General features: G+C 37.4%; 1 long non-coding RNA gene across 1 annotated transcript; it reads right to left on the bottom strand.

The window, feature by feature from the left end:
* Window positions 1-2,924: 2,924 nt before the first annotated feature.
* Window positions 2,925-8,984, bottom strand: LOC129253182 (uncharacterized). Its single transcript, XR_008583699.1, has 3 exons — window positions 8,813-8,984; window positions 8,084-8,159; window positions 2,925-2,969 (listed from the first exon to the last, which is right to left on the bottom strand). It is a non-coding gene; the product is annotated as an uncharacterized LOC129253182 (long non-coding RNA).
* Between the last annotated feature and the right edge of the window lie 3,762 nt (window positions 8,985-12,746).

The raw sequence follows: 12,746 nt of genomic DNA, 5'->3' as shown, positions 1-12,746 counted from the left end.
CATTAATCTGGAGCCTTACAACGATATAGCACTAAACAAATAAGTTACTGTACGGGTAAAATATTTCAAACAATTTCTTACTTCTCTAAGAATAATTTAAGGATACTGGCTGGTACTTCAACACGTCACTGTAGGCTGAGAAGTCATCTTCACAGACACGGACAATAAATTTTAAGGTTGCAGTACATATCTCAAATTCTTATATATCTGTTTATCTAGATGTGAACTGACCGATGATTTGGCGAACGGATATGGTTAAATTCTGTGCGACGGAGCGTATATATTCTGGACTTGAAGGTTTAAGGGAAAGCAATGCTAGAGTGCACGGTATTCTTGGAAATATTCGAATAAATCGCCTTAATGCCCGTTGGTCCCAAATATTTGAGTCCCCTCCACATCAACAGCCTTCGACATGGAAACTTATGGATGGATCCACTTTTTCCTTAAGTTAGACAGCTTCTTTAGGAACCAGTATTAACACCGAAAACAATGTCAGCCTGGAAATCCAACGCCGAATCTCTCTCGCCAACAAGTGCGACTTTGGACTAAGTAGGTAACTGAGCAGTAAAGTCCTCTCCCGACGAACAAAACTAACACTCTGCAAGACTCTCATCATGCCCGTCCTAACGTATGACGCAGAAGCGTGGACGATGACAACATCCGATGAAGCGACGCTTGGAGTGTTCGAGAGAAATATTCTGCGTAATATTTTTGGACCTTTGCACGTTGGCAGCGGCGAATATCGCAGGCGATGGAACGATGAGCTGTATGAGCTTTATGACGACATAGACATAGCACAGCGAATAAAGAGCCAGCGGCTACGTTGGCTGGGTCATGTCGTCCGAATGGATACAAACGCTCCTGCTCTGAAAGTATGCGATGCGGTACCAGCTGGTGATAGCAGAGGAAGAGGAAGGCCTCCTCTGCGTTGGAAAGATCAGATGGAGAAGGACTTGGCTTCACTTGGTGTGTCCAACTGGCGCCGGTTAGCACGAGAAAGAAACGACTGGGGCGCTTTGCTAACTCGGCCAAAATCGCGTTAGCGGTTATAGCGCCAATTAAGAAGAAGAAGAACACAGCTTCTAAAGAGGACACTTTCTACTGGGCGTTGGTGCCATAGCACAGTGCGCTCTGCGATGACGCTGGTAATAATTCATATCGATTAATTTCCTACCTGGATTGTACTTTGAAACAAAAAAAAACGCATTGACGCTCATGTCAACCACCAAAGTGTCAATAACGTCGCTAACCAACGGTCGCCAAAGACTGTGCGTCAACGCCACTGTCACTATCGTCGCGCCAAAACGACTGTCTTGCAAATTGACATTTGGGATTTGCAGCAATTCGTATGCAATGAGGGCTACAACCTACCAAACTGAGCCGTCAAGCCAACCACTGCACACGACCAAACTACGCACGCCATTGTCGCACGTCCCCCATTCCTGACGAGAAGCTCCACACTTATGTGTACACACTCAACTTATTGTTTTTGTTATTCTTGCTGCAATTTCATATCTATTGTGTATCTCCTTTTGCAGATATACATATATACATAGACACACACACACATACACATAGCCCTGTGGTGCGCACATAGCAGTGTAAATGTGTGAGCATTTGTGCATCCATTTTCTGTGACAATCCGCTCTATACTGCTCGGTGCTGTGTTGCTTACTCGCTGTTGCAATCATCATTCTGGATGTTCGACGCGTTCGCGCGCTTAGAATGCGAATTAGGCGTAACCAACAAATATTTGCCACGAAATGCACTTGAAAATTTCGCAATCTTGACAACAAAAACAAAAACAAAACGAAAACAATTACACTTGCAAAAGCAATAGAGCGAACCACTACATACAAACAAGATATCAGGCGATAGCTAAAACAGCAACAACAACAACGGCAACAGCAATAGCGACACCTTAGAAATACACAATAGCGCACAGAACAACAACAAAGTGTATGTGCATATGTATAGTCGGATGATGAATGGCTCTCGAGGAACGAAAACAAAGTGCAATACAAAGTTTTGAGAAATGGTTGGTAGCTGTTAGCACTTTGGCACGTTGCAGCTGCAGCAAAAGCATAATGAAGAGGAATACACACATATGCACACATCCATAAATCTATAAATCCATGTATGTATGAATATATGTATATATGAATCGCCTTTTCCCCATTTCATTGGGAAGTCTCAATTTTAACAGTTCCGGCTGGTAATGGATTTTTGAAATTGAACTTTGTCGCTGGCGTAGTTCATTAACGTCCTTCGGGCTGAATGTGACAAAAGAGTTTTAAGCAGGCTTTTAAAGCTATTGGATTATTCTTAATTGCTACTTTTAATTTCAGCTTTTATTTTTATTTTATATATACATATATTTTTTTGCTTTGTTTTTGTTTTGCATTGCTTTTCTTTGCTCTAAAACTACTAATGCAGCCCTGCAGATCTTTCTCCCATATCTTTTAAATGTTATAAAATAAAATAAATTAAAAAAAAAGCTATATTTCCCTCAATTCAAATATTCTGCAATGAGATTTTTGGTAGATTGGATTTAGGTAGTCTTATCGCAAATTCGACGTTAAAAATTAGCAGTTAGCAGTACCAAGTTGAATGTTGGGAATTTTTTTTTTCAATTGGGAATTTTTTTTTCCGACATTGGCACCTGCAGGTGTAAAATGCTCTCCAATCTTTTGGACTGCTTTTGAGTAAAAAATGGGGTCCCTAAGTTGTTGCTATTGTATTGGTACTATGGATCTCTGTCTTTATTTGTGTACAAAAAGTACTCAATACTTTGACAAAGTACCCAGTATTTACTCGTATCTGAACAGCACTGCATTTATTGCGCCAAGGTCGCTCTAACCACAATTCCCCACAATGTTGTGAATCTCAGCTCGACACTGTCCCACAAGAAGACATGCAATTAGAATCAACATCAACAGCAGCAACAACAGCGTCAGCCGCAATGGAAGCTGAAAGGTACTCGGATTAAGTATTTAATGCTATTAGCATATGTAAATAATGAGTATTAAGTAAGGAAAGTATTAAATATTTAATTTGGTTTTGTAATTAATTAGGTGTCAAGGCCAGCCAGATTATTTTTTATTCTTGTGGGCATATTTTACCTGATACGTTAGTACCTACTTAATGGCATAATGCGACATTTTTGCAAAAAATAAAAAACATTATATATTCTCTTGCCTTTTAAGTTGTGTAAGAACCTTTGCTAGTAGCTTGGCAGTGGAGATGAACTGCCTTAGAAAAACGACGATAGATATAAACACTTGAGTCAAACACTCACTACGGTATGAAGATAAGACAATAGCTTGTGAGTATCGAGCTATTGGACATTCTCTGATGCCTTATTTCCTGCACAACCGCTTTTCAACTCAGTGGAAAGTGTGGATACTATCAATGGCGTAAAATCTCCACATGCTCACAAGAGCAGAACCCGGACGCAAAAATTTGTTATGTCAATAGACATAAACGTGGCTCCACCCTGAAGAAATGTTAACGCGGTTCCAGGGTGGAAATTAGCCGAGGAGGAGAAACTTTATAGTGTTAGTGGGAGCATGTCCCACGTACCATTGGTGTAATGACACCTTTGACAATGTTTCTGTTGATTTCAACTTCCTTACCAAAAAAAAAAGACTCAACAACATTTCAAGTTGCTATTTGGTAGCTGTTTGCACGCATTCTAGATGGAACCATCTCAAAGCAATTACCTCAGCTACCCTACATTCACGAGCCAAAATTGCGCAAACTTAGTTCTCACTTCTTAAACCCTCCTGAGAAACTTTCAGAGCCTTCTGTTGGATTTCTTACCAGCTTTCAGCGTGAATTTGTTATAGCGAACTAAATTGCTACTGCTCACTGTCGCATTTCCTTTTTTTAACATTTTCTGTGCCGCCTTTTTTAATTAAAGTTTGTCTTTAGAATTCTCACAAAGCCTCTTATTTCCTTTTCGGATTCTATTTTTAATGTGCTGAACACATTTTGCATATATGCAATTCTATTGCAGACTCGGTGTTGGTTTATGTAGATATGTATACACTAGTCCCTCGATTTGCACGGCACTCGAATTACACGGTTTCGCTTTTACTCGGTTTTTAAATCACAACAAAGAATCCTTTTTTTTGTCTTATTCTGATAGTTTTGCCTTGTGCCATTTATCAGTATCATATTGAAGAACGAACTCTTTTAAAAGCTCGTTTAAAGTTACCAAACGTCAATCGCAAAAATTGTATGATGTTACACTAAGGTGGTGGCATTGTGCGTAAAAAAGAAGAAGAATAAACTTCAAACTCATATGTTCTGATTAAATTCTAATAACAGGTGAAAAAAGGCAATTTTTTATATTAGTTTAAAAAATTTATTTATTAAAAAATAGATTTGCGACTTTATTAAAGCCCCATAATTAGTTTCAAAAAAAAAATTGAAAATGCAAATGAAATTAATGAGGCAACTGGATAGGCAAGATAATTTAATAGAAGCAGTAGAAAAAGCTCTAGTAATTTGGATGAGGGAGGGTTTAAAAACTAAAAAAAAGGCAAAATATAAATCAATCCTTATCTTTGTACGCAATTATGATAAACATGTCATCGACTTTTCTTTGTCTTCTTTAGACGGTGTGTCTCGTTTTAAACGGCTTCGTTTTGCATGATTTTTCATCGAACGTACACCCTTTTTGGGTGTTTGGCCGAGCTCCTCCTCCTATTTTGTGGTGTGCGTCTTGATATTGTCGCACAAATGGACAAATGGACTACAGTTTCAAACCGACTCCGGACGGCAGATATTTTTATGAGGAGCTTTCTCATGGCAGAAATACACTCGGAGGTTTGCCATTGCCTGCCGAGGAGCAACCGCTATTAGAAAAATGTTTTCCTTAATTTTGGTGTTTCACCGATATTTGAGCCTACGTTCTCTCTGTGAACTCCGAATGGTAGTCACGCACCAACCCAATCGGCTACGGCGGCCGTCAAACCATACAGCTGCTAAAAAAAACACCCGATATTTAGAAAATATTATAGAAGTACTCATACATATATCTTATCAATACATATATCTTACGATATGAAGTCATGGATATCTCTAACCTTCGCCCCCGAAAAGTGCTTCCTAAAACTTAATAATTGGTCTTCTAAGATCTTTATTACTTTAGCTGGTTAGTAGCAGAATCACCTGGGGACTTAGAATAGAACATAATTAAAGTGTGAGTGACCATTTTGATACGCTTTTTTGGAACCCCTAGTATCATCACTTATCGTAGCCTAGGACCCAGTTAACACGTGAAGCACTTTTTTGGTGCGGTTTCTGCTGGAGTCTCTGATATGGACCGTTATCACAATTCACGGCAATTTTCAAAACACTTAACGAATTCCATGGATTTACTTAGGTTAGTCAAGAAACACTTGGATATCTCCTTTAGATTTTACCACGAAAAGTAGCCTCATCATTGGATGTCACTGCAATTTTCAAAACACTTATCGATTTATCGATGGATTTACTTATGACAGGCAAGAAACACTTGGATATCTACTTCAGATTTTACCACGAAAAGTAGCCTCATCATTGGCTGTCCATTGTCAGGCAAAATCAGGCACTCGCAGTGATAGTGAGGAGCCGCGAATTTGCAGTTACTGAATCAAGTTTTATAGAGGAAGACCATTTTAGACGAATATTCACTAATGAGTATTTTCACTAAAGAGCCAATCAGCCGTAATCATGGCTATTAGTACGGAAATATCAGACATTAACCTTTTTAGAGGGTCTCTTTTTGACATGTATTTTTAGTTTCTTTGGCCATAAGTAAGTGCATTAAATATCTTTTTTAATAAATATGTACATTTTTCGAATCAAACCTGCTTCGGTGTCCCCTTGACACTCTCCCACACTTTGTTCACACATTTTCAGCAGCAACATTCCAAATTGCAACCATAAAATTCTCATGGGATTTTTTTCTTTTTTCAAAACTTACGAGCGCAATGCACTTTACCACGAGCATATTGAAAGTTTCCGTTATTTATCTTCTGTCTGAGTGTAAACAAAATTTAGAGAATTTAGCACGTGGTCCAGCCTTAAACAAAAATACTCAAGCCAACACAAACAAATTCATTTAGTCAAAGTCACTTCATCACTTGCCAATTGACATGAAATATTTCAAGTTTAAGTACACACCCACAAGAATACTTTATTTACCATATACATATATATATATACATACATACTTACGTATGTATGACTATGTGAAATTTTTCATCTAATGAATATATTAAACAAAAATATAAAATCACTTAAATAGTACACTCACTAACGTGCCTTGAAAATCTCCGAAAGCAATGCATCGAAGGGTACTAATAACTTATGAGGTGTTAATACGATAATTAAACAAATCGTTCGACATTCAGAATGGATTGATCAGCGATAACTAACATTTTGCTAGCGTAGGTAACATTTTGAATATCGACAAAACGAGATGTAAAATACACAGAAGTTATAGTGTAAGTATTGGTTTGGAATATTTAAATCAAAACAAATGTAAAAGTATCTGAGTGAAAAACTCATATACAAGGTGGCGCAAAATGTATCACCTTAACGGAAGATTTTTTTATTTTTTGAAAATGCCTTCGTACGGCAATCATATTTGACACTTATGAACTAAACAGCTGCAGTACACAAACAAACTAGCAGCGAAGCGCGTAAAGGTCAAAATAAAAATTCGCATCACTCCAAGCATTTTTTTTTTTTGTATTTAGAAAAAAAGTTATTCAAAAGAAGAATTTGATTACTATATTAATTTCCCGTTACATTTTATTTAGCTCTCCCCATATATGTGATAGAGTGAGAAAGTGACCGCAGACTGAATTTAATAAATTGAAAAGAGTCATGCTTAGGTGGAACTAATGATTTATAAAACTTATCTGAAAAAACATTCACCTCCAATAAAATTTCCCATATATAGACGAACGGTCGAAAAACTAAATCTATTCTATGCATCAGCTTAACGTGATTGCTATTTTAATTTTCAAGCTGAGGACTATTGAGAGCAAAATTCAATGTATTTACAGAAACTCATTTAATTTTAGATGCTTATTTTGAGATGACAAATGTGATGACTTGCTTAAAAGCATCCAATCTGTAAAGTAGTGCGACCTAGATAAACAAGAAATTCGCAAATGTACTTGGAGACAGTTTAATGCAATAATTAATAGTACCCCAAACCTACTTTAAGTGTTGAGCAATAAATATTGTCAACAGTCATATTGTATTCTAGAGAATAAGCAAAGTTAGTAATAGTAAAGCTATATAAATAAGCGTTAATATGATAAAATAAAACAATCTTGTTCAAAAGCAAAAAACCTGTCGCTGCAATCAACGTGAAAGATATTTTTTAAAACGCTCGAACGCAACGAAAAAAACTAAATTCACGAGGAGTCACTCCCAACTTTCAGAATTACTAAATGATCTGCGAATGTGAGCAAAACATCTAATTTCTGTCCATAGTGCTGCTACTACTACTACTACTACCACTAGTAAGTGTATCGTCGATACGTGAACAGTTTTGCTTAGTTATGTTAAATAACAGTATGTAAACTAACACTTTACTTATATGAGCCTTACGGAATGTTGTGATTTTAATTATTAATATTATATTATTATACATTGATAATCGCATTCCCAAACTGATTCGATGGAAGTGAAGTTGGTTTTAAGCACACACACATACAAATATAGTTGCACTTCTTATTCGAAAATAATCGGAATTTTTTGAACTACCTATGGTATTAATATGATACATTTATCAAATGAAAGACTTATAGTCATCCGATGTAAGAGGTATGCCACACACGTGTCCATATACAATTTCACTTATAATGTCACATTCATAACTTCAGACATTTAAAATGTAGTTCTTTTTTTTTAATAAAAATTATACTAACATTCTTCAAATAACCATAAAATTTTGTTCCTTTTCCTTATTTGAAAAAATCGATATTACTCGCTTTACCGATTCCAAATTTTTTTGATACTATATTAATATACAATTTCAGATTTCGATATAAAAACAATTTTTATTATTTCTTACCTTGAAAAATGATTTTTAGTTTTTAATATTTTTAGAGTCAATGCAAAAATTTCTATTCCACTTTAAGTCGTTGGAGCTGAGTGATGTAATGAAAAGAAATAATTATAAACTCGTAATTGAAAAGACACAAACAAGAAACACAACAATGTTAAAAAGAAGAAGAAGCAGGCACTAAACAACAACACGAACAAACGAAAATGTTACAAATTGCTTCAGTCAATAGCAAACTAGGAAAAAAAAAATAAAAAGTTGCGTTAAAAGTATTGTTAAAAACACAAACACCTATACACACACACGCACTCTAACGAAAACTAATGCGCGCGCGCACACATACGGAGTTTTTAAAAACCTTAATCCGAAAGTGAAAATGGTGAGAAAATAGCCAGCTGCAACGGATTTTAAAACTGAATTGCAACGCACGAAAAGTCACATTTATGCACGGAAATCAACATAAAATGTAGTAAATATTGAGAAAAATAATTTGAGAAATTCGCCAAACACGCGTTGCATTGAAACCAAATAAATTGGGAAAATTGCGTAGGAAACACTTTGACTCATTCGAACAGGCAGCGCGCGCAATTTCTCGTTGCGTTATACGCACAGACAATTATAGAGGTATTTTTTTTCGTTGTGAAGTGCGAAATGTATTATATTTAACAGTTTTTTTTTTTTTTTTTGTTTTTTACTTTTCACTATTTGCTATTTTTTTAAATTTTGCTTAATAATCACCAGAAAATTTCAGAACCTTACTGCAGCGCAGCCAAAAACAGACTCAACTTTGCTTATGTTAGCAACGACCACAACACCTGCAACAGCGATCTGACCGTCAGTTAGCAACACCTGAACGAGTATAAAGCTGCAGCACCAGCAGCAACTGCAGACGTTGACGCAGCCTCAGTCGTCAAGCTTGGCTGCGCTGCGCAAAAGTCAACAACAGCACCGACGCAATGCGCACAGCTAATAAGCTACGTCTGTGCGGATGAGCAACTTCGTTTAGACGGATTAGGATTGTTTGAAGATCGGTGCTTGGTTCGGCTGTTCGCTGTGGCTGTGGCTGTTACTGTTACTGATATCGTTTGCTTGTACGCCTGCTCCGTTGCTGTTACTGTTGCCGAAGGCGTCGGTTACAGATATTGTCCTCTGCTGCAGCGGTGCAACAGCTATTAATAAACACTGCTAATTATTAGCCGCTAACAGAGTCACACGATTCTACTTTTTTTTCTTCGTTTGCGTATTTCGTGTCGTTGGCTGGTGTATCGTTTGTCTACTTGTTTCGTTTACAAACTTTTACAAAGTACGTTTATTGTTGGTGTTTTGGTTACTGAAGATATTATTAGTAATGTTGTTCTTGTTATTCATATTATTGCATTGTAATTGATGTGTATTTTTGTTGTCACATCATCTCACGTTCCACAGATTTTATCTGCAAACGTTTAAAATTTTTCCAAATCTCTTATGTAATAAAACATTTTGGGGTTAAACACGTTCGTTTGGCTTTGTGACTTTTGTAATAGTGCTCGCACTAATAAAATACTTACGCATATATACTATATATATGAATGTAAATGTGTGCATTGGCTGTCAAGGCGCAGTAACCGAAACGTTTAAAAGGTAATTTTATTTTATGAGCATTTGGATGAAATTTGTATTCCACTTGGACTTAAAAGGTAAATTTTTCTGTTCTTAAAATTTGTGCAAGGATCAATTGACATTGAAAATTAAACCTTCGGCATTCTATTACCTTTTTTCACGTCGGGCTCTTGGTGAAAAAAAAAAAACGAAACGGCTAAACGAACTTGACAGAGTTTAACTAAGCACGCCGGACAGGTTTTCCTTCGGCATAAACTGCACCAAGTAAGCCAAGACCTTTTTCAAATTTATTGAAAATTAAACCTTCGGCATTCTATTACCTTTTTTCACGTCGGGCTCTTGGTGGAAAAAAAAACGAAACGGCTAAACGAACTTGACAGAGTTTAACTAAGCACGCCGGACAGGTTTTCCTTCGGCATAAACTACACCAAGTAAGCCCAAGACCTTTTTCAAATTTATTGTTATTGTCGAACATGTTTACGCATAAAAACAGAGAAAAAACTCTTATTTTTCTGACAATGCATAATGATTCCGCGTACTGAAGTTCACGGAAGAAGCAATTTTTTTGGATTATCACTAACCAAGTAGCACTTCTTCAACAATTTCCGTTCACTTTCAGTGAAGTTTCCTTTGGAATGCAACCAGGCACCCAGGCAAGTAAGGGTGGAGTGATACATTAGCACTATTCAATGATTGTAGTAATTCCTATAGATGAATTTCTGGTATGAACGCGCATTGAGGTGATCGACAAATAAAATTGATTTCTCAACTAAGACACCGTCTAAATATGTTTATATTTCTTCTGGTTTCTTAATTTTCTTATGGTCTTCAAATTCCCCAGCACCAAACCAATGTTATTACTGGCACAACAGCCGCTGTAGCCAAATGGGCTTGCGTAACTACCACTCGGTAGGGCTAGTATTCGAAACCCATTGGGCATAAAACACCAAATGATAGAAAATATATTTATATATTAATAGTAGTAACCCCACGGCAGAGGAGTGTATATCTGTCATGAAAATGCTCCTCTTAAAAAAAGACGTCTGTCGTTCGGAGGTCGCTCTATTTTGTGGAACAACAGCATAAATCGAAAGAGGTATGCACCGACTATAACGCTATTAAGGTGATTAACACTGGTAAAGCTATCTCCTCGAAGTGCTATACTGCTTCAAAGTTATAAATGCCAACAGTGATGTGGGACCGAGTCACGAGTTTAGCTGTAACGACGCCACTCTTATGAAAGATTGTACCTAAGCGCTTTGGTTTTACAAATTGAATAATCTTTACAGATTAATCGTTAAATTAACGACGTAATACGTTAGAGAGTTACCTAAGTGAAGGCGCGTTTCGTACCAAATGTCCTTTACAATTCTGGCACAGCTACTGTTACTGCTTAACACCATTTAACATAGCCGTGTTTCAGACATTTTCTTTCCGTGCTGTTTAAAGCGGTTTAAAGCTGTTTAAGATTAACGACGAGGTGGTTTGCAGGGATTTTTTTTGAATATTTTTCAATAATTTGTGTTTTTTAAATATCATTGCAATGCAGATTGCAGTAGAAGCGAATTCGCAGACTAAATGATATTGTATTCAGGACCCTCCCGCTAGGACCGACGAAGTGGTGCGCGAAATATTTGTTTGATCGACACACGTCACTCATATTTCGAGACCATGTGGGACGCACTCAAGCTCATAGCTGATTGTGATGCTCTCCTAAATCCAGTGTGTACTTTCCAAATATTTTGGAAAACCCTAATTTCCAGAGTTCAGAGATATTTCAAATCATTACAAAATTGTCGACCTAAAATGGTAAATCTACATCTGGATGAAAGTCACGTGTTTGCACACCCATCCTATGGGCGTGCCTGCCTATTTGGCAGTGCCTCGTTATAACTGAAATCAGCGCTTATTTCGGCTTATTAGAGATTCTGTGTGTTTGGCATTGAGAGTCGGGCGATTCTACATGTGGTTTCACTAAGTCATCTTTCATTCGCTGCTCTTACAATTTCCTCAAAGATAAGAAGCTCACATGTTGGTAGGGGTATGCCTATATCATTATCTATGTACTCGTCGGTCAATTCCGTGCCGAGTCTCGCTAGTTGATCGGCTCTGCAGTTATCCCAAATGTCACAATGGCTAGGAAGCCATATTAAAAATAAAAAAATAAATAATTGGCGCGTACACTTCTGTTAGGTGTTTGGCCGAGCTCCTCCTCCTATTTGTGGTGTGCGTCTTGATGTTGTTCCACAAATGGAGGGAGCTACAGTTTCAAGCCGACTCCGAACGGCAGATATTTTTATGAGGAGCTTTTTCATGGCAGAAATACACTCGGAGGTTTGCCATTGCCTGCCGAGGGGCGACCGCTATTAGAAAAATGTTTTTATCAATTTTGCTTTCACCGAGATTCGAACCAACGACCTCTCTGTGAATTCCGAATGGTAATCACGCACCAACCCATTCGGCTACGGCGGCCGCCATATTGCCTTTAGGTGAAAATACCCAGCTATCTCGTTAAAAGATGTTCTGAATTTCATTAAGGTAGTAATGGAGGTTTTCGACTGCTTTGTGAGGGACTTTATCACAACTTCGCTATCAGTTAAGACCAATATATCATTTCCAGGTATCGCATCACACAACACAGCATTTTCATAGTGAGACTACTGGGCTCCTGGTTATAGAACTCACCCTTGCTAGCCCTTGTTGCACGCTGAGCCATCTCCCAGGAAAGTCAAAAGGCATCTCTTCAACTACTCTAATATAACACAACTACAAGTACTGGACCAGACAGTTTTTAGACAGGCAATAAATTACATTCATCTTCCTAAATACCCGTTCAACCCCCACTCATGAAGAGCTTCAGCTACATCGTGAGACCAGCGTAACTTAATTAAAGGTTAAACGTTCTATGGTTAGTATCCAGAATACAGAATCAACACCAGCTTACTTAACATTTGTCTGGCACGAGAAATCACCCCGCACGAATACCAACCTCTTTGCTGTTTTATAAAGTGTTGAAAATTTTCTGGCGAATTGCTCAGAAAAACCGAGATTGATTTTTTATTTTTCGCTTTTG

The sequence above is a fragment of the Anastrepha obliqua genome, chromosome 1 (genome assembly GCF_027943255.1).
Source record: "Anastrepha obliqua isolate idAnaObli1 chromosome 1, idAnaObli1_1.0, whole genome shotgun sequence".
In the NCBI taxonomy this organism is placed as follows: domain Eukaryota; kingdom Metazoa; phylum Arthropoda; class Insecta; order Diptera; family Tephritidae; genus Anastrepha; species Anastrepha obliqua.
This window is presented reverse-complemented; position numbering and strand designations above follow the sequence as displayed.